The 27,188-nt window shown below is 38.9% G+C and overlaps 2 long non-coding RNA genes across 3 annotated transcripts in view; one reads left to right on the top strand and one right to left on the bottom strand.

Annotated features, from left to right (window-relative positions):
* The first annotated feature begins 1,473 nt into the window (after positions 1-1,473).
* On the top strand, positions 1,474-13,054 carry LOC129350777 (uncharacterized). Of its 2 annotated transcripts, XR_008604291.1 has the most exons (4): positions 1,474-1,593; positions 5,861-6,019; positions 6,948-7,245; positions 11,834-13,054. It is a non-coding gene; the product is annotated as an uncharacterized LOC129350777 (long non-coding RNA). The 2 variants fall into 2 exon arrangements; XR_008604290.1 differs by lacking the exon at positions 11,834-13,054 and having other exon boundaries at positions 6,948-7,604.
* An 11,217-nt stretch (positions 13,055-24,271) lies between these two features.
* The window catches only part of LOC118470541 (uncharacterized), a 186,917-nt gene continuing 184,000 nt past the window's right edge, over positions 24,272-27,188 (bottom strand). Inside the window, exon 14 of the long non-coding RNA XR_008604386.1 lies at positions 24,272-24,646. This is a non-coding gene — a long non-coding RNA (uncharacterized LOC118470541). The remainder of the gene's footprint in view (positions 24,647-27,188) is intronic.

Here is a 27,188-nt window from a genome sequence, read left to right as displayed (position 1 = left end):
GAGAGGGGGTGATATTTGGAGGCAGGATGTGCAAATAGACGAGAGCAAATCAGGCTTTCTTTGGGTCAATCTATAACTGAGGGACCTTTGAACTTCATGGGATATATCTGCATACATTTTTCTCAAAAGTAAAAAAACTAATGTTTTTTATGTTCATTATGATCATGTCTTTACAAATTCCATCATTATTTATTTTAGAAACAATCACTCATTACTAAAAAAAAAAAAGGACTGGATATCACTAAAATGTCAACTATGATACAAAAAGTCCAGTAATTATATATTGACTCATCCAAAATGACTTGAAAATGATCCATAATTACAGAAAATTTATCCAGAATGACATGAAATTTCTCCTGAAGGACTTGAAAATTATCCCAAAGACACAAAAGTGATCCAAAATGACTCGAAAATTGTACAAGTCAATACATAACTGAGGGACTTTTGAAGTCCATAGGATGAATCTTGCATACATTTTCATTAAAAGTAAAAAAAAAACTAATGTTTTTTATGTTCATTTTGATCATGTCTTTACAAATTCCATAATTATTTATTATGGAAACAATCACTTATTAATAAAAATGACTGGATATCACTAAAATGTCAACTAAATAACCATCTGAATTTAATTCCAACCACCTTCTAATGAGCTAAACAATAATAAAATGAGCTGATTCAGAAATAGTTTGGATTGTGTCTTTTTATTAAGTTGAGATAATCATGACAGATATTTCTTTTTTGGCAATATATCAAATTTTATATGGAAATCTGTGTCCGAGAAATCACTTTCCACTAAGTTCCCCATTACAAAAACACCTCTCCAGGAAGTGTGTTAATTCCAGATCACATGACCTGCTCCACATGATGTCATTTCCTCCTGAAGAAAAGACTGGCCAGACTCCAAGGCTTTCTGAGTTATTTAATATAAAGTAGTCAACAGGTTTACTACAATATTTTTAGAAATAACTTTCAATTTAAATTTTACTCAATTGTATATATAATATTTAGAAGAATCTTTCTTTAAAATGTCATGTGGTGTTTGGTTATAGATGGTCATGTTGATTTTAGGCCTGAAAACAGTAAAAATGTCAACTATGCACTGTTCCCTCTAAGCTGCGCGCGTGCGCAATTGCGCACTGCTGACACGGTCTCCGCGCACAGAAACTCTGTGCTGCGCATAAAAAAAAATCCAACCTAAATTGTAAATAAAATAAACAAGTAACAATTCATTCTGTGCTATTTTTCAATGTGAGTCAGTGAGTGACCGGTGACTGGCTGCTGCAGCCAATGATGCGATTCACATACGTATTTACCATAGACTGTATATAATGGTATTTACGCAGCTAATCAACGTCAGGCGTCCTTATGTGCAGCCATCGTTGTTCTCATAGATATGAATGAGTAGTTAGGACACGCCCCTTTGAGCTACGTGCTACTGCCAGGCTAAGCTAGTGGGGGCAAAGTTTCAGTGCATTCCGTTGATGTAGACGGCGTGAAAACGGAAACAACAAGTATGCCGGCTCACTGTGCTGCATACAATTACACACTACGTCGTACGATTGAGACAAGGAAACTTGGAATGACTTTTCATAGGTAAGAATAGTTTTTGGCTCTTTTTTCATTATGAAATCTTGTTGAGAGCTTCCAGTCTATGAGCGCTAACTAGTTAGCCACTAGCAAAACGCTAAGGCGAGCTAGCAGCTTGACAACCAAATACCAGACGATTAATAGTAGCTGCAGTATAGTTGTGCAAGCAGTAGTAGTAGGGTTGTCAAAGTTAACCGGTTTTACAATAACCACGATTATAAATAGATATTCGTCACATTTTTCACAACCACGATTATCCGTAGAAAAGCCTCGCGAGAGGTGCCATGCAAGAAGCGTGAGCTGCGCTGAGTGGAGAGTGGAGAGAGAGTGGCTCCTTGGCCTGTGCGCGCTCCTGTCTAATCGGCATCACTGCGCGCGCACACACACACACACACACACACACACACACACACACACACACACAGAGAGATAGAGAGAATTATATGATCAGTTATGACAGATTCTTTACTCGAAGTGTCCCTAATATTGTGGCCGCTGTGCGCAATGAGGTTGCCAAGATGGGACTGTCCGCCGCACGCGCGGTAACTGTCGGTTCCGAAGTCAGCGGTCCGGCGGCCGGGCCGCCCCGAGGACCCCCCGTGCCCCGAGTTTCCTCCCGGAGCCAAAACAACCGGCGGGTCGGGAGCTCCGGTTACCTCCTGCGCTCCCGTTCCCCGCCCGTCGCAGCCGGGCTGCTTTCCTGCGTCCGCAGGCGAGGGGAAGGCGGCGGGCCGCGGCGGGTGGGGAATGGGAGCGCAGGAGGGAACCGGAGCTCCCGACCCGCCGGTTGTTTTGGCTCCGGAAGCCTGTGCCCTCCTCCGAAGATGCTGTCGGCCCGGTCCCCTCAGCAGGGAGTGTGGTCCGGGAAGCCCCGCTGCCCGCTGACAGTGGTAGTGGAGGAGACAGTAACCTCCAGGACAGGGAGGCTGTCTGTCTGCCTGGACCTCCTGTCAGACTCTAGAGTTTTCCCTGGGAAATGATCCGGGTGTTTTGATTAATTGTTGTAAAATTAGTGATGAATTGTTTATATAAACGTTTTAGTAAAAATAAATAAGACTCCCATTTATCCTTTTTTCTGTAGTTATATTGTCTAAAATTGTGGAGGATATTCAAAGCTTAAAATGAAGTGTTTTTAGAATCTTTAAATGTATTCTTTTTATGTCTTTTTGTTTTGTTTGATTTACAAAGTAAACACTACGTTATCAACCATACATTAAATTGCAACATTCCATAATACATAAAAGTCTCAAAGAGGCACTTCACTAGAACCAATAAATACATATTGAACATAAATAAGTAGTAATTATACATCATTTACAAGATTCCCAGACTGAATAGTTGCTGTAATGTGCCTGCCAGTTTTTGTAAGCATATTTTTGTCTAAATTAAGGCAGTATTTGCTCATTTTTTTCCTACATCATATAAGCAGCAGCACTCATATATAAATAGAGCATTTAAATCCAATCCATGTGATCAGTATCGGTAATCGGCATTCAAGGATGATCGGTATCGGTGATCAGCAGCAAAAAACCTGATCGGCACATCCCTAATTATTATTAATATTATAGAGAAAACAGCACAGTTTTTAATGCCAATCTTATAATTTTATTTTGTTTTAATGATGGCAGCTAAAGAAGCCTTTAAGTTCCTCAAGTTAATGACTGTTTTGTAATGCAATTTGCACTTTTATTTACCACAAAGACGTGTTGGAACAATTTATTTTATTTTATAAGAACAGTAAATGTTTAAAAGTTTAAGTATTATTAAAGAGTTTATTTAAATACAAACACTGGGTTTTTTTCTTTCATAATGTCGATAATCGTGAATAACTGTAAAATCGCAATATTTCCTTCCACAATAATCGTGGCTCAAAAAATTGAAATCGTGACAACCCTAAGTAGTAGTAATACTAAAAGTACAAGCAGCAGTAGTAGTATAAACAGCTGTTAGAGTCGTAGAAGTAGTATCAGCATTTGTAATAGTATTACAAGTTGTAGTAGCGGTGCCAGTATCAGCAACAGCTACGGTGGCCGAGGGGTGCAAACGCAGCACAAAAACGGAACGCCCTGCAAGCGACAAAAACACCCACAAAAAATAAATGCTGCAAGATAGAAAACACCTACAAAAGAGAAATGCTGCAGGAGACATAACACCTACCAAAATGAAACCCACTTCACAACAGAAATGCACTGCAAATCAGAAACGCACCACAAATAGGATAACACAATGGAGGGGATTCCACAACGGAAGTGCTCCAGGTCACTAGATGGCAGAGCTGAGTTTCAACACCAGAAACAGACAACGAGTGAATAAGAAAGTTGAAGTTGGAGGGAGAGACTACCTGAAAAGGTGTACTTTTCTCTTTCCTACGTTTTTACGTGTCTCTCAGATGTTGCTGTGAAAATACTTGTGTAGGTATAGTTGATTTACATAGCTGATTTTAGTGGGGTTGAGATTGTGAGTACTGTAACTAACACTATGGGACACACCAGGTGTGTGTGTTGCATTCATTTTAGTTCACATTCATTTAATTTAATCACTTTATGTGTTTTTGAAGCAGTCCACAATTATCAATGCTTCTCTTCTAGGCTGCCATGTCCCATGTGTGAGTCGTCCAGGTACCTTATTAAATACCTGGTGTGTCCCAGAAATTAATGTTTGTTACAGTAACGTTAACACTACAAATTCACTTCTCACAACCCCAAGCCCACTAAAATCAGCTGTGTAAATCAGCAAAACCTACACAAGTATTTTCACAGCAGCATCTGAGGGCCACATGTAAAAACTTAGGAAAGAGAAAAGTATACGTTTTCAAGTTGTCTCTCCAATTTCAGTAAGATTTAAACAACTTCGAGCCGTGTATTAGACCACTCTAAGCCACAAGTTGGAGTGGGAAAACCACGGCAAGCTGTGGATCAGGAACACCAGGACAAGCTGCGGATCAGGAACACCAGGACAAGCTGCGGATCAGGAACACCAGGACAAGCTGCGGATCAGGAACACCAGGACAAGCTGCGGATCAGGAACACCAGGACAAGCTGCGGATCAGGAACACCAGGACAAGCTGCGGATCAGGAACACCAGGACAAGCTGCGGATCAGGAACACCAGGACAAGCTGCGGATCAGGAACACCAGGACAAGCTGCGGATCAGGAACACCAGGACAAGCTGCGGATCAGGAACACCAGGACAAGCTGCGGATCAGGAACACCAGGACAAGCTGCGGATCAGGAACACCAGGACAAGCTGCGGATCAGGAGCACCAGGACAAGCTGTGGACTGGGAACACCAGGACAAGCTGCGGATCAGGAACACCAGGACAAGCTGTGGACTGGGAACACTACAAGGTGCAGCAGAGAGGTGTCACTCCATGGAATGGTGTTACTCCACAGAGGGCCCTACAGCTCCTTAGTGGCTCCAACTTGTTTAATCCGCCTATACCATGGTCCCAGAAAACTGAAAACATTAAAACAAATATTTAATGATTTTTCTAAACTTGCTAAATGTGCTTAAGTATAGGAAATTTTTTTTTGTTGTTCTACTACTTTTGTTTTTAGGTGTTAGCAAAAAATGTCAAGAGAAATGGAGAGGCCCCATAATGTTTTTTTTAAATTCACAACCCAAAAAACAACGAATAAATTTTTTTTTTTTTTTTGCAGGTGTTTTGTGTCTTGAAGCATTTATCTTTTGTGTGTTTCTATTTCGTAGTACGTTTGTTTGCCGTGCGTTTCTCTTGTGAAGCGCGTTCCTGTTTGCAGTCCGTTTCTGTTGTGAAGTGGGTTTCATTTTGGTAGGTGTTATGTCTCCTGCAGCATTTCTCTTTTGTAGGTGTTTTCTATCTTGCAGCATTTATTTTTTGTGGGTGTTTTTGTCTCTTGCAGGGCGTTCCGTTTTTGTGCTGCGTTTGCACCCCTCGGCCACCGTAAACAGCAGTTAATGTACCACCACTACTACTAGTACTAGTCACATTGCTATTACTACCACCAATACTACCAATAGTAGTTATAAAGCCTAACTCATGTATATCCAGATTACCGTCTATGTTCTTCCTCCAAACCCATTTTATGATTGGGATTACAGGCAGTTCTTTAGGACTGCTCTCAAATAATTGAAATGTTACTAAACAAGGTTATACTTATCAAATTAAATAGCTCTGGTCTCCAGTATATTGGCGAATTCGGTTCTTTGTACTTAATTTATTAGCATGATTTCTTTTTAATATGTTGTGTACAGACTTAATTACTTCTCTGTCTACTTTTCTTACTCCATGTAGGTTTCCCAGAGACTATGGGTTGAGGAGGAATTGGAAGTTTGTCGGCTTAGACCTGGTGTCATTCCATCAGTGTTAAACTTCTCGGCTCATCTTGGAAGAGTACGTGCCAGAAAGACCACGACCAAGCAGCCTTGAGATCTTAGGCAGCGTCTCCCTGAGGTGGGTGTCAACAGTGTTCACGGTCAGGTCTGTGGTAATCCCGTCAAAAAACAAAACAGAAAAAAATCTAGATTATAAATCAACATGTAACCAAAGCACTCTGTGTATAAAGCCATAGTATAGGATGTAGTTCAGAAAATGTCAAAGTATAGTATGCTTTACTCAAGAATAACATAGTATGGCCTGTAGTTCATAGTATAGCATGTTGGCAAGAAAAAACAACAAAACATAGATTATTATGTGGTTCAAAAAGCGCAAAGTGATAGGATGTTGCCTAAAATTGTCATGTATGATATGTGGTTCAAAAAATGTCATAGTGCAGTATATTGTCAAAATAGTATGTAATTCAAGAAAACATCAGAAAATAATATGTCATCTAAAAAATGCCATAGAATAATAATTTCATTGCACAAGTAAAAGTATAGTAACTTTTAAAACTGTTTGAATTCTTATATGTTGCTAAAAAAAAACTAAAACAAAAAACGTCACAGTAATATGTCAATTAAAAAAGCCTATAGTATAGCATGTCGCCCAACAAACATCATAGTACAGCATGTTGCTCTAAAAACGTCACAGTATAGCCTTTAGTCCACAGCTGTCAGTAGGTGAGGAGCAACACAAAAACAGTCCAAACGCTGGTTTCCAGAGGGTTAGACGAGAATTTATTTGAAAGAGTAAGTTTACAACACAACATGTGAGGGGGTTAAAAACAAATGGGTGTTAGTAAAATAAAAATAAATCAACAGAACTAAAAGTGAACTTCATGTTGACATTGATGGGCATTCCAACCAGGAACAAAGTAAAAGATAATCAATACGAAAAAAAAACTCTTCCTGTTCACCTCTTAAAACCCAAAAACACACCGCAGTAGCACCCTAAACTAAAACTACCAATGGGTTTCCTGTTTTCCTTTGTGAACTATTCAAAGGTCCCTCTCTATCTCCCCACACATCCACCAACCACTGGAACACATCTCCAAAGTTCTGCTGGACCAGCTCAGCTTCCCCTCAGAAGAAGTGCTGCCAGATGAAGGAGCCTTTTGAGAGGCAGCTGGCATCGTGATTGGACTGTACTTTGGTCTGTTCCAATCCAGCTTCAGCTCCAGAGACGGCAGGCGGGACGAGTCAACGGAGGCCGGGTGGACGAAGGCATGAAGCTGAGTACAATACAGAAAACAACAGAGGAGGAGTGCATCAGCCCAGGACCAGAACAACCAGAGTAGCATGGTATGTCTCTTAGAAAACATCATAGTATAGCCTTTGGTATGAAAAAACGCCATCATATACATCGTATATTGTACAAATAACAAGTCAAAGGAAAGAGACATACATTGTAGAATTGTAGTAATTGTGGGCTGACTGGCCTTGGCAATGGTCATCGGAATGTGACACTGACCACACCTCACAGAGGTTATGGCAACATCAACCACCACCAGAACTGAAGAAGCCTCTTGGATGAGAGGTGAAACGTCTTCAAGGAACCTTCCTAAAGTCCAGTTGGATTGATTTAAACAACTTTGGATGACTAATTTACTGATTATCAGTATTTTATTTTTTACTGATTTACGGTAATAAATAAATTTTAAAATGGTGCTACTTTGGCTCTGAACCTTTATCCACCTGTGGTCACTCTGTCTTCTGGAGTGATTTGATTGGTTATACATCACCAATAAAACTCCTTTAACTTAACATCTGTAAACAAAACAAAAACGTATCAACAAAGTTTTCTGTTTGAGTTTGTGTTCTTCTAAGTTTAACTCAAGATTTTAAATACTTTCATTTACTGCAAATGAATATCTACTCCAAATGTCTCACTAATAATCATTATCAGCCTTAAAAACCCACAGAACACCCCTCTATACTCCACCACACTTAGTACAGTCCGGTTCCCCCTTCTATAAATCTGCTTGGAATCGTCCACTTCCTGTTTGTCAAAGTGGCCTTCTACCTGGACAGGTTTTGTTGGAGCTCATGCAACAAACATTTTGGGTAACTGCACTTTAATATGGATGGATGACACTGAATTAGAGTCTGTTTTAATGTGACTGAGTTCAGATGTGTAGCTCTGTCATTAAATAGGAAATTATTTCCCAGATTTCACAGAGAAAAGTCTGAAATGTTTGCTAGGTTAGCATCCCACATGTTCTTTGGCTCAGCTAAAGCTAACTCTCTCCAACTTCTGGATCTCTTGAGTTGCTTGTTGTTAAAATATCTTGCTAGAGGTGCTGAAGCTCAGAAAGTCTGAGATGTTTGTTCAAAATAAGCTCATTCTCAAGTCTTATCTGAACTGTCCTCTTTTGTTTGAACTTTCCCGAAACTTAGGAGTTAATGACAGAGCAGCACATCCAGACTCAGTCTCATTTATGTAGAGATTAAACTCCAGTGTCATTCATTGAAGTGCAGTTTTTCAAATGTTTGTTGCACATGCTCCCGACCAAACCAGTCCAGGTGGAAGACGATGTGAAGAGAAAGCTCCAGAGGATGAATATCACACATTTACGTTGGAAATTAATGTCCTTTAATTAGACATTGTCATGCAAAAGTTGGATTTCCCTTTAATGATGTTCAAATCTTTGTTGAGTGTTTTGTTGATGTTGGTTTCTAAATGTTTTCTGACACTCGGCCCCAAAGATTAAAACCTTTTACGGCTCACAAGCTGCAACGATTCACACATTATCAACTATCTTTCTGACTAAACTAAGATAAAAAGTGAAAAACTGCCTGATTCCTGCATCATGAATGTAAATCTTTTTGGTTTTTATGACAGTAAACTGAATATGTTTGGGTTTGACATTTTATAAACCAAAACAAGAAATGAATTACTGGAGAAAACAATCAACAGATTAATGGACAAAGAAAATGTGTTTTCTAACATATATGGCTGAATTACTCCAACATTACAAGATACATACAATTTTAATTCAATTTTATTTATATAACGCCAAATACAGGTCAAATTGTCTCAAAACACTATATTTTTTGTCATATTTAAAATATGACAGTAAGAAATTTAAACCTCTTGACTAATCCAATTTATTACTTGGTTTTTAAGAGACTAATCGACAATTAAAATAAGTTTCTCCACTAAAACTAATCAACATGAGGTCAAATAGAAGGAAGAGTTTTAAATACTGCAGTCCCACGACGACAAGAATAAAGTTTGTCAACAAAAACTAAATCTGCTGGTGGATTCCATTAAAGTCCTAATAAATGATAATAAAGTGTGATACTAAAGGTTTGTGGTGCTAAAAATGTCAAAGTAAAGTTATCAAGTTGAACCTGTGGATGGAGGTTGATAAAAGTTGACCTCCCTTCATTTCTCTGGAGCGACTCCATGGATTTTATGGATGGTGGTTAAAGACCTGCTCTTCTAGTCGTCTTCCTTCTAGTCGCTGTAAAAAGTCAGTCCATCCTGGCCGACTTCAACACCTCTTCATGACAACTTGTTCTGCCTCCGACCTGGTGGAAACTCCAGAAACTCGGGAAAACCTGTGGAGACTTGAAGAACTCGTGGAGACTCGAAGAACTCGTCAGGCGGGGGAAGGTGTGGTGGGGGGAGGCGGGGGAGTAGAGGGGGGAGGCCGCCACCCACCTCCCCGCCTACTCTCCGCCCTGACTCCACCCAGACTCCGCCTTGGCTCCGCCCGCGTGGTCACTTCAGGAACTACGATGCCAAAGGGACGACGAATTTATTTCTTTGTATCTGATCTGTAGCTCAGTGAGTTAAGGATTTGCCTATGGAGCTGCAGGTCGCTGGTTCAAGACCAGACACTTCTTAAATTTTCTCAATATCCTGACAAAGACAAAGAAAGAAAACTGCCAGTGGCGGGTCTTGAACCTGCGACCCTCCAGTCCGCAGTCTCTCCTCTTATCCTCCTGAGCTATTCGCTCAGATACTAATTCTTCTTTTTTTTGCGCATTTATCATCTATTTTTTGTCGTTTTCGAGGTTTTTTTTTAACTTGAGTCTCGACTCGACCGTTTTTCTCAGGAGGTTGGACTTCAGCCTTTGTTCTGGAGGGTGGAACCCTCAGTTCCAAGACTTTCCAAAGCCTCGAGACCTCCCGAGTCCTCAGGACCTGAGCTTTCACAGTCTGAAAGCTGAAACTTTCTAAGTCCCACAGTAGTTCTCTGTTAGATTGAACTTTCAGACAGTCCAAGGACTGAAATCTTCCAAGTTCCTGAGTACTTCTCTGTTAGACTGAACCTTCAGACAGTCTGAGGGCTGAAATTTTCTAAGTTCCTGAGTAGTTCTCTGTTAGTTTGAACCTTCAGACAGTCTGAGGACTGAAGTTTTAAAAGTTTCTCAGTACTTCTCTGTTAGTTTGAACCTTCAGACACTCTGAGGACTGAAATTTTAAAAGTTTCTCAGTATTTCTCTGTTAGTTTGAACTTTCTGGTTAACAGAAGCCTTAAAACTTGTGACCATGAGTCTTGATTTCACATTTAGACCATCCATCTGAGTTCTTCTCAGACCTTCACCTGTGGGTTTTTTAGAAATCCTCAACAAACTTTGATTCTCTTCACTGAACAGTAAAGTTTGTGGAGATCAGAAGGTAACATTTGTTTGATCAATGCCTTCAACTACTAGTAGACTTTATCTGGAAAGCAGTTTTCTGAAATGAGTTCTTAGTAAATCTGTCCACAATCAAACCAAGAACATAGAAAGAGGAAATGTTTGAAGAAACAACTTGATGTTTTCGTTTCAGACTAGAAAACGCTTTAAGATTTTTATCTGTTTTTGCTCTTTTTGATCGTTTTATTGTCTCTTCTGTTTAATTTGATCTTCTAAAGTCTAACTGGTGTCTTTTGAAATGTTTTGTCTTTAGTTTGATTCTTAAACGTTTAGTTTTGCTCTTTTCTCACCTTTTATTCTTTTCTAATGTCTGATTTGATTTCAAAATGTTTTGTCTTTTTAATGTTTAATTGTTTTCATATGTTTTATTGGCTTGTTTTTGTCCTTTCCCAATATTTAATGTTCCGATTAAATCTTCAAGGTTTTTCTTTTTAAATGTTTTACCACCTTTTAATGTTTAATTTTCTTTTTAAATGCTTCCTTGTATTTTCTGTTTAATTCCTATTTGAGTTTTATTGTCTTTAAGATGTAATTTTCTAATTAAACATTTAATTTTTTAATTAAATGTTTTGTCTTTTTAAAGGTTTAATAATCTAATTAAATGTTTTGCATTTTTTAAAATGTTTAATATTCTTCTTGTTTAATTGTATTTTTTAAATGTTTAATTATGGAAAATATTTTATCTGTAATTTTTAATATTTGTATTTTAAAAATGTTTAATTTCATAATGACATGTATTGTAGCTTGTTGAATGATCTCATTCAATATTTTGTCTGTTTAATAGAGTTAAACATTAAATACAATTAAATTATATTATTATCTTCTTTTTCTGTCAAGATTTTAACCCCAACCTTAAAAATGAAATAAACCCTTAAATCACAACAAAAATACTTCTGTTGTCACAATCATGAGTTAGTCAATTATTCAGTTTATCAATTCAGCTTTATTTGTTTAGCACCTTTTACACAGATGACAAAACTAAACAAAGAGAAAGAAACTATGATAAAACTATGATTAAAACTCAAAAACATTAAAAAAAAACAAAAAAGATTTAACATGGTAATATAATCTGTTGTGTTCAGGGGATGGAGGGAGTTTATTAAAGTCTTCTTGGGCTCACATGGTAAATCATTTAAAATATAAACTTCATATTCAGTCTAAGGAAACTGCAGAGCGACAGAAGAAGCAACAATATCTCCTGTTTTCTCCTTTAATGAGTCAACTCTTCTTGTGCTTTCAGACCAAAGAACTACAGACTCTTCACAACCTGCTCAAACTCTTGGTACAGGACCTCACCACACGGGTCAAGAAGGTTTCCTTCTCCTCATTTCTACTCTGAAGCTCACCTTCTCCTGCTCAAGCTGCTGACAAATGTTTCTGCTGCTCTAAAGTCTGCTCTCCAGAACTTCCTAAAAACTCTCAAAGTCTCTTCTGCTGCAGGTTGCTTTGTAGAACTGTTCCAGAAAACCTCATTAAACCACATGGAGGGGCCTCAAGATAGTTGTCCAAATGAAACCATACAAAAACCAAACTAGCACAACACAAACACTAAAGTCTCCTGCAGCCTACCAGAGAACCTCTGAGAACAGAGAATCAGGACAGGAACTCTTACCTTCTGGACAACCAACGCTGGTTCACAAACAAGAATACAGAATGTGTCTGACCAAAAACCTCTGAAGACTCACTACAGCCAAGATAAAGACACAACTCAGCTGCACCAAATCCACTAATCACTGCACACATTAGCACCATGTGCTAACTGTGGCTAAAGAACCACATTTACCAAGACAACTATCCAGTACAAAGCCCTAAAACACACCAAGAAACACATTAAAGATGATTTTACTGCTGGAAGCTGCAAGCCAACGTCTAAAGAACAAACTAAAGCAATGGAACCAAACCCAGTTCAGTGGTGAAGAGAAGCAGAGGAAATGTTTGTCTGCAGCTAAATAAAGCAGGAAGACACTGAGCTGCTCAGGTGTTCCTGATAACACCAAGCTGCTCAGGTGTTCCTGATAACACCAAGCAGCCACCTGGACAGCCAATAGGAACACAGCTTCCTGGAAGTCCAGAGGGCTGGCTTAGTCAAGGAAATTTAAAGTTGAAGCAGAAAGTTAACAAAGAAAGTTGAAAACCACCTTCTGATACCTGAAATCTCTGAGTTTTCACACAAAGAACACCTGAACATGTCAAACTGGTTCCATAGTAGAACCCTCATTGTAAAAACATCATAGTATGGTGTGTTGCTCCAAAAACATTAGGACCCGGCTGTCAGGGGACAAACATGTAAGAAACATGAGAACAGAGAGAACCCAACCAGTAGGTCACAGTTTATCATCATCTAATCATCTCCCGAAGTCCATATGGTGAGAGACATCAGTATCTGGTTGTTAATTTACCAGAGGATGCTTATAATCATGCTGATGTGGTCTGTACTCTACAGTATTTTAGTGACTCAATAAATACCTAAGTTGTTTTTTTAATGCTTTTTAGTTTTTAATAAACATTTAAGAGCCTATATTTAATCAATAAATGACCTTTGCCTATCTTAAGAAAAATTCACTCAGAACTCTGATATGTTAACAGTACTAAATAAATCAATAAATACATGCATACACACAAAAATAAGTTAATACATTAACTGTGTTAAGATAAGATTTAGATTTTAAAAAAAGTTGTTTATGTTTTTGCAGAATCCAGTATTGCTCACTGGTTGGTCATTACATTTTGTTAGTTTGATTTCACTGTTTAAAATGATGCCACCTCTTTTCAGACAGAACCTGTGATAATAAAACAATACAAAATTTTTAGTTCCGTGTTAATAAAGCACTTAAAGCTTTAAGTATGGCTAAATGCTTTTTTCAAAATTAAATATATCACTCCTTAGGTGGTAGTGGCCCCAAGTTCAGTAAAGTTGGAAAGATATTCACAGATTGGGACTTCCAGCATCAATAACTCATTAGATATAGGTTGTCAAAACATAAACGGTGCCTCTTTCCCATTGTTGCAAGGCAGACAATGTGCTACAAGCCCAGTTTTATCAAAAGTTGCTGTCTTTAAAGCTACAGGAATAACATCGGTGTCTATGGAGTGAACAGGGTCCGTCTGCAATTTGCAAAACCACTGCAACAGTAAAGAGAGACAAATATTCAATAACTTCACTCTTATACATTGTAGTGTCACTAAAATCACTGCAGCCTTCAACTGGCTCCTGTTGACAAAGTGTTTTAACAGAAATGTAAATGCTGTAATTTGATTCTTTTAATGAACCATGTAACTTGAATGGATGTGATGCTGGTGTGACCACAGTGCACACGTCTGATGTTGCTCACAGTGGTCCAAGGAACGCTCAGGGAGTTTGTGTGTTTGCTCACACTCAGGAAAAATTACAGGGAACATTGCAACTATGATACAATTATATATTGACCTTTTTACAGTTTGTTTCTCTTTTTCTGAGGCACAAATGTACAAGTTGTATATATGTGTGAGTAAGTATATAAATTCTACGTGGTTGGGTTGCAGAACAATAACAATACACTCAGAAACACATCGATAAACTGCATCTTTACATATGTACGGACAGATGGATGCAATGTAAACAAACACACACAATCATCCATATTGTCCGTCATTTGTCAGATGGTTTCCCTCCCTGGCACAGTTACGGAGTTATGAACAGAGCGGGGAAAGTTCAAAACCCAAATTCCTTTGGCCAGGATTTGTTTTCTTTCCCATTGATCACCAAGCAGCTGCTGACTGATTCTCAGCATAGCCAACATGGCCGCAGTGTTTTCTTAGCATTTCAGACATGCAGACAGACGGGGTGAGAAAAGAGAGGAGGTGAGAAGTGGGGAGGAGAAAAATGGAAAAGGAAAGGGCAGGGAAAGAGTTTCTATCTGTAGTTTGGGATCCAGAAACATGGAGCCAGCTGGAGTCTGATAGTTTTCTGGAGAAGATATTTGAAGAAAAGATCACAGTTTCCTGAGCCAAACAGGAAATCTTTTGGCAAAACATTTCTCCAGGCGGCTATTATGAACAAAACCCTCAAATACAAATTTTAAAATCATACAAGGAACAACTGATTACATTGTGGGGGTGTTTCTTAGGTCATGTGATTTGGTATCTGTACATAACGTACACGTACAACACACGCCTGTGCTCAGAGCAAGGTCATTGTGTTTGTGGGTACATCTATATTAAATGGACACATTCTATGGTGCCGTGATTTCTGATCATCAATGATTAACAAACGATGCATTTCTGACCGTGCCATATGGGGGAATGGACACCCTTGGAGGAGGACTGTGATCTCTGAGTGCTTTTGTTGTTGTTGTTATTTTCCACATTGTAGAAATAAAGTTCACTATTACTATTATTATTATTATTAGTAGTAGTAGTAGTAGTACCTGTAATATATGGTTAATTAAAGCAAGTTAGCTATGGCTACGATATGGAACATCAACCCCAATCTGTGGAATTTTATTGTATTTATATGACCAATGATTCATGCTAACCTCTGACAAATGGAAATCAAATCACTTTTCTAATTTAAATAACTACTCAGTTGCTAACTATGTCGCTTGTTCTGTTTTATTCTAAGTTAAACAGTCGCATGACCATTCAAAAACAGCACAATAGCCGATGAAGACTTTTCTATTCACAAAGCTCAGTGCTGAGCTGCAGTTCTGTATCATGCTGCTAATCCAGCTGTCATGTTCATTTTCAGCACAAACAATCAACGAACATAAGGACGAAACATTAGTCTGAAGGGACACAATCTGCAAAAGGTTTCTTGTTAAGAAAACATAGACTAAATGTAATAAATGTCTGAATGAATAAACAATCATAACACCATGTCTCACCTGATGTCCTCCTTTTTCCTTTAACCATCTCAGTAAACCTCCAGCCTGTTGTCTGGCTGCTAACCAGGAGGCTAATTTACTGAAGCATTCATGCTGATGATGGGATTGTTTGCTTCTACTAGTGTTAATAATTGGTTGTGTCTGAACTTTTAGCTTCTGTGCTAATCCGATGCATTCAGGGTGATGGATAGCTGTTAGCTAGCAAGACAATATAAGCTAAACTCAAAATCAATACATTCTACGTGGGGGTAAACGAACTGTTCCTCAACAATCACATCTTTTCAGAAAAACAACCAAGACCCCAAAACAAACCGAATCGAAGCAGGCAGAGAGCTCAAACGCTCGTTTGATGAGGGCTTTCCTTCAATTAATTATAGGAAATAAATGCAGAATTTCCTGCATTTGCTCCTTCTGTCGTTTCCTCCACCGATCCATCCTCCGATCCCTCAGCCCCAGAGCCTCCATCCTCCTTCCTCCATCCCTCCATCCCCTCTTTAATAAACGAGCACTGGTGGTAATTGCCCAGTCTGGGACGATGTCATTACTCATTCAGATGTCCAATAACGCTGCAGCAGCCACAACACACACACACATGCACGCACGCACACACACATGCACGCACGCACGCACACACACACACACACACACACACACACACACACACACACACACACACACACACACACACACACACACACACACACACAGGATGGAGGCTTCAGTCTGCACATGTGGATCCATATCATTGATCACTCTCCCACCCTCTCCTCTCCCTCTCATACTCCATTTTTCATATTCAATGAGTGACTTGTAGATTTGACTGCTCGATACAGATATGTCTCAATTAAGAGCGGGCCGGGGGACGTATTGACACGCGTGTGGACCGAAGCCAAGCAGCACCGAGGGCAATGGTCAAAAAGTACAACAGACAGAAGTTTTGTTGCAGAAGTGTTCTGTTACAAAATGCGTGTAAATAATGTATTCCCAGTTATGTGAAGATGTTAAACCTAATAATCCAAACTGCACGTTCATGTGCAAAATGACTGTTTCATGAAGTTCCACCATCAATTTCAACATTTGCTCAGCCTGACCAGACTCAGTATGTGTCTAAACTGATCTGGACTCTGCACTGTAAAATATGTTTGTACATTTTATGGTGAAAAACTGTCAAACCATGACGGTAAAAATCTGGTAAAAAAACCCCTCTAAAATAGTTTGATGCCGTTTATGCAACACTGAATCACCTTAAACAGTTTAATCAGGAGAAAAGACTGTTTTTTAGATTTTTTTTTCTGTTGCAAAAATACATTTTCCGACTCCTGCACAGTTTTTAAAGGAAAAATGTCGTAATATGTAGAACAATACTGTAATTTTTGCATTTAATTCTCGAAAAGAAGACAGTTTTTCCCAGATAAATGAACATATTGTTGTGCTGATAATGGAAAAATGCTGCAATATTTATAACAAGGAACGTAGTAATGTCTGCATATATTACATATAAAAGGTACAGTTTATTACCAGTCAAACTGATGCAGTTTTGTGCTAATAAGGGACATATGTCTTAATATTCATCACAGCTTTAACTGCAATTTTTGCTAAAAAATACATATATTAAATGTTAAATACACTAACTGTTGCACTATTAACAGAAAAATGCTGTAATATTTATGTAAATTTCAGAATTTTGAAAGGTTAAAGCTTTTTTTTTACAGTAAAATATGGAATAAAGCACATTTTTAACCCTAAAATCAACAATATTAATACATTTCTTTACCGTTAATGTAGAAAATGTTTTACTGTAATTTTACTTCAGCATTCTGGCGACCACAGCTGTTGGAATTTTACCGTAAAAATAACATTTTGTTTTTTACAGTGTGGGATTTGTGGCTGTAGCCAAACATAATAATTTTAACGCTGCTCCTCCAGAGACTCCTTCAGAGACGCTCTTAAGGGAGCAGTCCTGGATTGGCAGCCGATGGTGGAGAGGTTCAAGGGTCAAAGCCACAACTTCCAGACGAAAATAGACGAAAGCGGAATCTGTAATCTGAGGGTGGTGGGGGGGAAAGTGTGTCCCGGTGAGATCTAAGCAGCTGATGAGATGTGGTTTCTTCAGTCTCTACTGTCAGACTCCCGACCGCACCTGAGGGAAAACAGAGCAGCCTGGGAACACAGAAAGTGGGCCAGCGATTGTGTGTTCAGTGGAAAGTTCACTGCAGCCGGCATGAATGTAACACTGTTCAGTGTGTGTACCTATGTGTTTTTAGGACATTGTTTGGAAGTGGTTGTTCTGAAATGCACCGCTGTTTTCTAGGAATCATTTCTAAAACACACTAATTAATCATTTCATAATCAGCTTTAACCAGAGGTTTGTCCCACTTCAGGTCTGTCATCTTTAAGGTGTGAAAAATAATTCAAATTGCCTCAAATTCAAACAAAATCAAGATTTTTTTTTTTTTAAATTTGAGACTTTTTAATATCTTTTTTATTGTAAATGCCAGCAGTTTTGCTATTTATTTTTGCAACTGGCATAATTTGCACAATAATTGCAGATTTTTTGCACATTAGTCTCCTTGTTTTTCTTAAATGCAACATGTGAGCTATTGGATAAAAAATAAGTAGCAAAGAAAAGATGATTAAAAAGTCTCACATTTTTTAAAAAAAATCTTGATTTTGTTTGAATTTGAGTCAATTTCAATAATTTTTCACACCTAAAAGACGACAGACTTCTGGTTGTGGTGAACGCTGAAGCTGGTTATGAAATGATTAATGAGTACATTTTTAAAATTATTCTCGGAAAACAGCTGTACATTTCAAAACTACAATTGAATTTTCCCAATTGAATAAATAAAGCATCCAACTTTCTCTAAAATGGCAACTACACATGAATGAAATACTGCAGCTCTGGTTTAGCTCAGTTAACCTCTATTGTCATTATACTTCTCATTATACTTGCATATATTGTTATAAGTGTGTCAGAGTGCATCACAAACAGGACAAAACCAACATTAGTGCATAACATTAAGTGTATCTTTCTTCTGCACCTACTTCGACTACTACAGATGGAATTTGAATGTTTTTGAAAGACGTATATATTTCACCAAAAAGGGCTGCAAATCCCGTGAAATGTCTCTGTCTTACTTGGACACAGAAGTCAGTGTATGTTGGAGAGGAACAAAGAAAAGAAGTCTTGAGGCGAACCCTCGAGGAAAACATAAAGGGACCGACGGTTGAGTAAAATCTAGGAATGTGCCATCTTTTATGAGGGGGAATGGAGAGAGAGTGAAAGCACTCTGCTTCATAAAAAGCATGCATATACATACAGTGGGTAGCCGTACAGAGCCTCGTAAATCTCCCAGGCGGGACTGTAAAAGGGCCAGGATGAAAGAGCTGATTGGCTTATTTTGACCGATCTCCGGTGGAAGAGTTATTTTCGCCCGTGGACAGACGTTTCTGGCAGAAACTGGGGAATTCGCTGTCAGACGAGTGTTAATATTAACTGTCCATAACAAAAGAGTGTTAGTGTGAGCAGGAAGGTGGTGCAGGCTGACGCTGCACAGACACCTGTGTGATAACACGGCTGACGAACCGCTCGCTCTCATAGGTTAGAGCAGTAAAATACGTGTTATGTCTTTCACTTAGACTATATAGACCCTGCGGAGCATTTTTTACTTCATTTACACTTATAAATGATCTGACTGGAGTTCTGGCTCAGACGTGCGCTTTAGGCTCTCTGTGCTGCGTTTTTACGATGGAACAGAGCAGGTTTGGTTTTAGGCTTAAATCCCTGATTGCACTTCATGCAACATTGTGAGAGAGAATAAGTAAACATGCAGCAGATCCAAAGGCTTTAGGTTCTCACTGGTTCCCGTCTTTGTAGAAATAATGTTTGGTCTGATGCTGCCTGGCACCAAAAGACTGTAAAGACGAAGCTAAAGAGGCAGGAGAAAGCGCATGAAAGTTGGCAAAATATTATTATTATTATTATTATTATTATTATATTATATTATAATGTTTATTTTAAAAGGAACCATGTACAACATTAAACATAAATGTTGCCCTTTGATGTGTTGCACCAGAGTTAGCTTTAAGCTCATTTCCACCTGCAGTCTGTCACAAAAAATTTAAAAAAATAATAATTATAATGGGGAATCTAAAACCAAATATAGAAGATATAGAAGAAACTGAGCAAAAAACAAAAAAACAAAAAAGAGGATATATATAGATATAAACAAATATAGGAAAAAAAGAGCAAAAAATAAAGAAAATAAAGAAATTTTTTTAAATATATATATATATATATATATATAGATATAGATATAGATATAGATAGATATAGATATAGATATAGATATATAGATAGATATATCTGTTGTGCAGCTGATTTGGCCTGGGGTTTAAACTGTAATGTCACTGGTTTCACATATTAATGTCTTTTTATGTGTTGTTTATGCTTAGATGGTATCTCATGTGGTAAAGCCCCTTAATGTGTCTTAAATCTATTACACAGAGATTACTGAGATGAAGCTTCAATGTAAAGCATTATACTGCAAATCAAATACTAGTCGAAAAACTTAGGCTGTTTCCTCCTGTTCTTTTGATGGAGTAGTCAAGAGAATTCAATTCAGGTTAAAAAGAGTCTTTATTACACCAAGATTGAATGTGCAATACAGAGCTCTGGGTCTGAATGCCTTTCCCTAACAGACAACAAGTGTTCAGTCAGTTTGAGCAGAATCAGACTCTGACCCAGTATTTTATACTCTAACAGAGTTGTGTGACTATGTAAGCGTTGAGATGCAGGCCACTGGGCGAGTTCTGGTTCCTCCCTTCTCTGATGTGCTGCTGACTCGCTCCCGTGGCCTTGGTTCTTCTTCTGTTTTCCTGTAAAACAAGGATACTCTGCACAGCAACAAAAGCTACTTTTCTACTGCTGTTCGAAAAAAAATGTCAAGGGCACTCTATGTTTAGAAATGAATCAGTGTCACTCAGTATAATAAGCATTGTATATCTGTTTAGCAAATACATCTTTCTGATTAACTATTATAAGCAATTTAGCAGTAAGCATCCAACATTATCAAACATTAATGAGTATATATTCCCACAATGTTCTTAAGAGACATTTTTAACATTTCTTTTTTCCACCAAAAAATGTTCAAAGATTTCCCAAAAATGTTGAAAATGTGGACTTCAGAAGTTTCACTGTGAAAATATATATATTTTTTCCACATTTTCAGTTTGACCCACAGGACAACACGAGGGCGGAAGGGACAGCAGCAACCTCTTAACAGAAGAACTCCGTCCACACGAAGCGAAACAATCCTCCGACTGCAGCCAGAGAATTCCTGAACCTTCCAAAGAATATTCGTCATCATATTCATCATCGCTGAGGAGATATGTTGATTCTGACCACTCTTCACACATCTTCACTTCGGTCCTCCTTTTCCAGTCTTCCCTCTTTTTTCTCCTTCTCTCTCTCTCTTTTTTTACAGCTTCAGGAATGCGAGGTCTCCTTAGTGATTTATAAACATACACATAATAAATGGGCGGCTGTAGTTTAAGCGGTGATGAAGCATTCTCTCTCTGAGACGCAGCGCTGGCCTGCGTGTGATTTAAAGGGCTGACATTTATGGCTTGCAGGCCTATTATTCAGAGTGACTGTCTGTGTACAGAGCAGCGTTTTACAGCGGCTACGCAGAGGTGAGCCCAAAACTACGCCTGCATCTGACACCGGCTAAACATCCAGCCCAAGACTTACAGTAACATCTCCTGGTGCAATGTGTGCTCCAGAAAAATACGGGCTCAGAGCTTCATTTAATCCTTACACCACAGGGGTGTCCAACATGAGGCCCGCGGGCCAAAAGCGGTCCTCCAGAGGGTCCAATCCGGCCCTTAAAGTCTAAAAATTCCAGAGAAGACATTAACTGCAGATTGTAAATTAGTAAAACTATAAATTTAAAATCATTTCTAGACCATAACAAGTTGTGTTGATCATAAAATAAAACACTAGATTGTTCTTTGTTCTTTGGTCGTTTTGCGTCTCATTTTTGTAATATTATTTTGTCTTGTTTTTGTTGTTTTGCCCTTTTTTGTCTGATGCTGATTTTGTTGTCTCATGTTTTTATCCTGTTGTTTCTCGTTTTAGTTGTTTTGTGTTTCCTTTTTGTCATTTTGTGGGGTTTTTTTGTCAAACTTGTGTTGTTTACTTTTATGCTTGTTTTCTGACATTTTTATCATTTGTCCATTTTTTTTGCTTTGTAACTTTTTTGTCCAATTTTTTTGTTTTTTTCTTTTGTTTCGAGCCGATTGTCTAATTTTTTGTCATTTTGTGTCTCATTTTGTAATATTTTGTCTTGTTTTTGTTGTTTTTGTCTGACTTTCGTCATTCATCTCATGTTTTTGTTGTTTTGTTTCTCATTTTAGTAGTTTTGTGTTTCCTTTTTGTCTCGCTTGTGTTTTTTTATCTTATTTTTGTCATTTTGTGTTTTGCTTTATTTGTTGTTTTGTGTATCATTTTAGTCTTTTTGTGCTTTTTTGTCTCACTTGTGTCGTTAGTCTATTTTTTTGTTGTTTTGTTTCTTGCTTTTGTCATTTTATGTTTCATTTGTGTCGTTTGTCCATGTTCTTGACACGTTGTAACTTACTTGTCTCTTTTTTGCTTTGTTTCGTGTCGTTTGTCTCATGTTTTTGTCGTTTTGTGTCTGACTTTTGTCGTTTTGATCATAAAGTTAAATCCTCTATGGTTCAGTTCCAGTCTAAATGTTGTGTTCCTTTGTAGACACTCTGTGATCTGGAAGTTGTAATGTGGAAATGATAAACTGAAACTGAATGTTGCTGAAATTGAACTTGTTTTTCTTCAGAAATCTCAGGTTGTTCATAATGTTTTGTAAAAGATAGTTCATTAAATGTGAACATTTTCAGAATGAATTTTTGCACTAAAACAAAGGAAACATCAGGAGTTGTGGTTATTTATAGGTTATTATGCTGTGGTTTTACTGGTCCGGTCCACTGGAGATTAAACTGGGCTGAATGTGGAACCTGGACTAAGATGAGGTTGACACCCCTGTTCTAGCATCATGGCATTCAACAGGGATCGACATCAGATTCCAAATTTTCCACTTCTTTGAAATGATTCCAGCTACTTTCCATAACAAGAGAATATGGCTGAATGTGTTTTGTAACATTTCAACATCAGGAGGTTATTTAATCACGGTGCTCTCCTGGCTTATTGTCTCGCCTCCCGCATTAATTATGAATGTTTCGTATTTGATTGTGGTGTAAAGTAGGCCCAAATTATCCCCTCTCAGAGTTAACTGTTCCACTTTGTTTTCACATAACCCCATAACCTGTCTGGCTGCCACCAACGTGCAGCGGATTGCAATCGACGAGTCAGCGGCCGATATCACTATCTGTCGAGGATAATAGATGACAATAATGGGAAACTGTCCCTAAGCACTCGTTTGGAGTCTTCCTGCCCATTTACTGATACCCTTCATATTTAATTCCCCTCCTATAGCCAGGAAAACAGACACTTTAAGTCCATCTAGAGGGAGCACATTTACAATAAAAGGCCAGCTGAATCCTCGGCTCACGTTTCCTCCTAACTGTGGCAGGACATAAACCTTCAAGCCAGACCTCATTTTCTTGGCGCCATCTCCCGGACACTGCTACAAAAAATCAATAAAGCTGCACACAATCCTCTTAACTTTAGAAGCCATTGTGAAAACGTCTTTGTCGAAAGAATATGGGGAATATTTTTCTCCTCCTTGGCTTGGCTTTCTGTGTCGCTCTGATTTCCTTCCAACAGTTCTAATGGTCGTGGGGAGTGTGTGACTTGTTGCTGAATTAACATCTAGCTGTGCGTTCCACTTGTGTTTTTCTTTTACGCGGCTCCATGACACAAGCAGTCTGTTGTTGTGCATTATGGTCACTGTAACTCAATTCCTCCAGCTGAGCAAGAAGGAATAATTCAATCGCGTTGCAGAGATAAAGATCCCCGGAGCAGGGTGGGGAGATCTGCTCCGCCTGGATCAAGTTATACTCTGGAGATTAGCGTGTAGCATGTAGCGGTTAGCCGGTAGCGACACTGAATCAGGGCTCGCCGTGATTCACGCAGTCAATAAAACAGGGCGGCTTATTGCATCACCCTGTTCACATAGGTTAAAGTGTCACAACACAACACAAGCGCTTTCATAAAGGCTGCCTTCCAGGCAGAGACGGCGACGCAATGAAATCTGACGAGGTTTGAATGTTGCTTTGGGAAAGTCGACAGTAAATGGCTTCTTTGTGACTCGGCGAGGCCCACACCCAGCAAGGCATGAACAGAGAGATACGATAAGATATGGCAATGTACGATAAGACAAACAAATACTGCAGAGATGGAAGTCTCAGGAATTATAACAACTTCAAATGAATAAAGTTCTGATAATTAACACTCGTGTCGTCCTGCGGGTCAGAATTGACCCGTTTTAAAGTTTGAAAATGTGGAAAAATATATATTTTCACAGTGAAACTTCTGATGTTCACATTTTCAACATTTTTGGGAAATCTTTGAACATTTTTTGGTGGAAAAAAAGAAATGTTAAAAATGTTTCTTAAGAACATTCACAAAAAAAAACAAAATCCAGCGAAATTCGCTGGATTATTGGTTGACAACACGAGGGTTAAAAGAATGCCTTCAGAAATCTGCAAAAATCTACTTCTCTAGTGGCTTAAATGCAGCCACTGACATGCACTTGGAAAATAACCTTGCATGGAATCTGTAAGATCTTAAAAGGGGAGCTGGGGCCATATAAGTGCATGAGCATGTGCATTTTTCTGTGTGTGTGTATACGTGTGTGTGTGTGTGTGTGTGTGTGTGTGTGTGTGTGTGTGTGTGTGTGTGTGTGTGTGTGTGTGTGTGTGTGTGTGTGTGTGTGTGTGTGTGTGTGTGTGTGTGTGTGTGTGTGTGCACATTTTTCCCAACAGACTGCCTTCAATCTCTTGCACTCTCAGCATCTATTGCCTTCTGCTGTACATCACTCTGACAGGAGGGACTCAGGCTGAGGCTCCGGGTGGAAGAGGTCTTCTGGATTGGCTTCTATGATGGACAGGAATAGTCTGGAATCCCCAAACGGAAGTAACCTCACATTGACCTCATCCAGTCATGACTTGCCTGACCCCTTCAACTTGTAACCCCTGACCTCCGAGGCCTGATTCTGCAGCACATAAACAGAAAATGGGTCAAGATTCTTGCTGCATTTGTCTTCGTGTAGCTTTCATGTAATTTCTAGGTGTTACAGTCCATCTTTGGTCATTGATTAAAACGCTAAAACTCATCTCTGTGTATCAAAGTGACATACTTATAGTTTTATTTCCCACAAAAATGATCTCCTGGTCAAACATGACCTCCTCTTACCACAAAATGAAGTAACTCTACACTGTTGCTTCCTTTACAAACTGCAGTGCAGATCTATGAAGTCTCCATCTTTAGTCCCATTCACTGCAATTCAAGCACACCAGCTTCTTCTCTGCAACACAATGACAACTGTATTCTGGAGCAATTAAGCTATTTATGTTGGAATGAGGAACACTTTCTAAAGATGATTACAGGAGTAAACGTCAGAGTTCCGTACCTACAGTGTGACAAAAGTCGATTTTCGCCATAAGTCGGAACTTTGGTGAAAATGAAAACAAAGCCGTTACGTGTATCACAGTATCAATCAGTTTACATATTTGTACAACTACAGTAACAACAAACAGTCATTAGCTCACACCGAAACACAACTTGGTAGGAAAATACCGGCAAAAGCGTAAACTGTAAGTCTGACTTACGCTTGGAAGCCATAATGAAGTTAGCAAACTTAAAATAATCCAATGTGGCGTCAAATGTACACATGTCTGAGTGACGACTGTACATACAGTATGCATCCGCTCCACTCGCCAATTAGTTGCACTGAACCAGTTCCGATGTTACGATGAAACGCCGTACGTTAAACCAAGGACCAGCCTGTAATCAGTTCTGGCGTAACGTCGAAAAGACGCAAGTCAAGGACGTCGTAAACCGAGGACCTTCTGTATGCTCAAACTACAGTGGAGATTTTGAACTGTCCATATTTTATGCTCTAAAAAGTTCAGGCATATTGGAGATGGTCGAGCAGAAAAAGAAAATTCTAACAATCAATGATCTGAGATGGAAGGAACCCTTTAGTATCAGATTGCTAGGCTGTAATTAGGACGTTTATTAAAGATCGGAAGTTATATGTTCATGTAAGTCTTGCCCACACACTAGAAAGTTGTGTCTTTAGATGTTACATTTACAGATCTTTGCTTAAAATAACTAAGAATTAATTATTTGTGACTCTTGTTTTTGTAACTGAACCTTTAGCACTGACGTTTGACTGTCATAAATAACCCTGTTTAGCATTTCATAAGCATGTCTACAGATTATATTGCTTTACTTATCAGCCAATGCAGTATATCTGTTTTAGCTCATAAAGGGTTAAGAAGCAATATGTATGCTGCAAACAGAAGCCACTTCTCCCCAGAGCTGTGCAACGGTGATATTCTTCCCCCCTGAAAATAAACGACAACGCAACCAGAAGTGGCACATAAATTAAAGTGGCAGCGTGATTGATGACTGAGAGAGCAGCAGAAAGGGTGTCTCCATCCTTTTTTTGTAGAATGAGGGAATATGCATATACGCAGACACACACACACACACACACACACACACACACATACACACACATATATCTATATATTACCATGTACATGTGCAGATGATACAAAAACAATCATACACCCACAATCACAGACAAACGTATGCACAGGCACAATTTGCCATGTGTAACCACATCAATCCAAAAGCCTTTGCAACATCCTAAAATACACCCTTGAGAGCTGCTCAGAGAGGAAATTACAATGGGGTAGATGTGTTTGCATGCTTGTATATGTGTCCATGTGTGTACTGTACCCCGACCACACAGCCTCTAAATGAGCTCCATGCAATATTAAAGGATGCAAAATTAGTCTACGAGTGAAAATGTGCTTGAAGCCCCGTCGGTGACTGACCTGCCAAGGGCACCATGGGAAATAAGAGGATGGGGGGCATGCAATTGCAACACAGACCAGTGGATATCCATCACTTAGTCCATGACGTGCTAGTTCTCACTGAGCCATCTACAGGGTATACCCAAAACAACCAGAGGGGACAGGGGACATATTGAACATGTTTCAATGCTGACCATTTACAACCTCATCAAACTTGGAGTGTTTTACAGTAAATGGTTGCTGCTTCAGTGTGCTGAACAGATAGTCTGAGGAGGAGTTTGGATTTAGGGCAATTCAATGCTTAAGAAAATGCAACACAATACTTAAAGTTCTTTCCAAGCATTGACTAAACCTGTAAAACCTCATTTTATTTTTCCATCAATGCATTTCTTTTGTGCATTAAAATGGCTTAGATGTAATTCCACACCTTTGCCTCCTTTAGACTCCATCCAAATCTCCACTGTTCGCCTGTAGTTTGAGCATACAGGAGGTCCTCGGTTTACGACACCCTCAACTTGTGTTGTTTCGCCGTTAAATCGGAACTGATTATGGGCCGGTCCTCGTTTTAACTTACGGCGTTTCGTCGTTACGTTGGAACCCATTCAGTCTAAGTAGTTGGCGAGTGGAGTGGACGAATACATCGTCACACGGTGCTATAAAACGGCTTTGTTTACATTTGCCACCACATTGGATTATGCTACATTCGCT

This window comes from Amphiprion ocellaris, chromosome 16 (genome assembly GCF_022539595.1).
Source record: "Amphiprion ocellaris isolate individual 3 ecotype Okinawa chromosome 16, ASM2253959v1, whole genome shotgun sequence".
In the NCBI taxonomy this organism is placed as follows: Eukaryota; Metazoa; Chordata; class Actinopteri; family Pomacentridae; genus Amphiprion; species Amphiprion ocellaris.
Note: the sequence above shows the minus strand (reverse complement) of the source record. Positions and strands in the feature narration are given on the sequence as shown.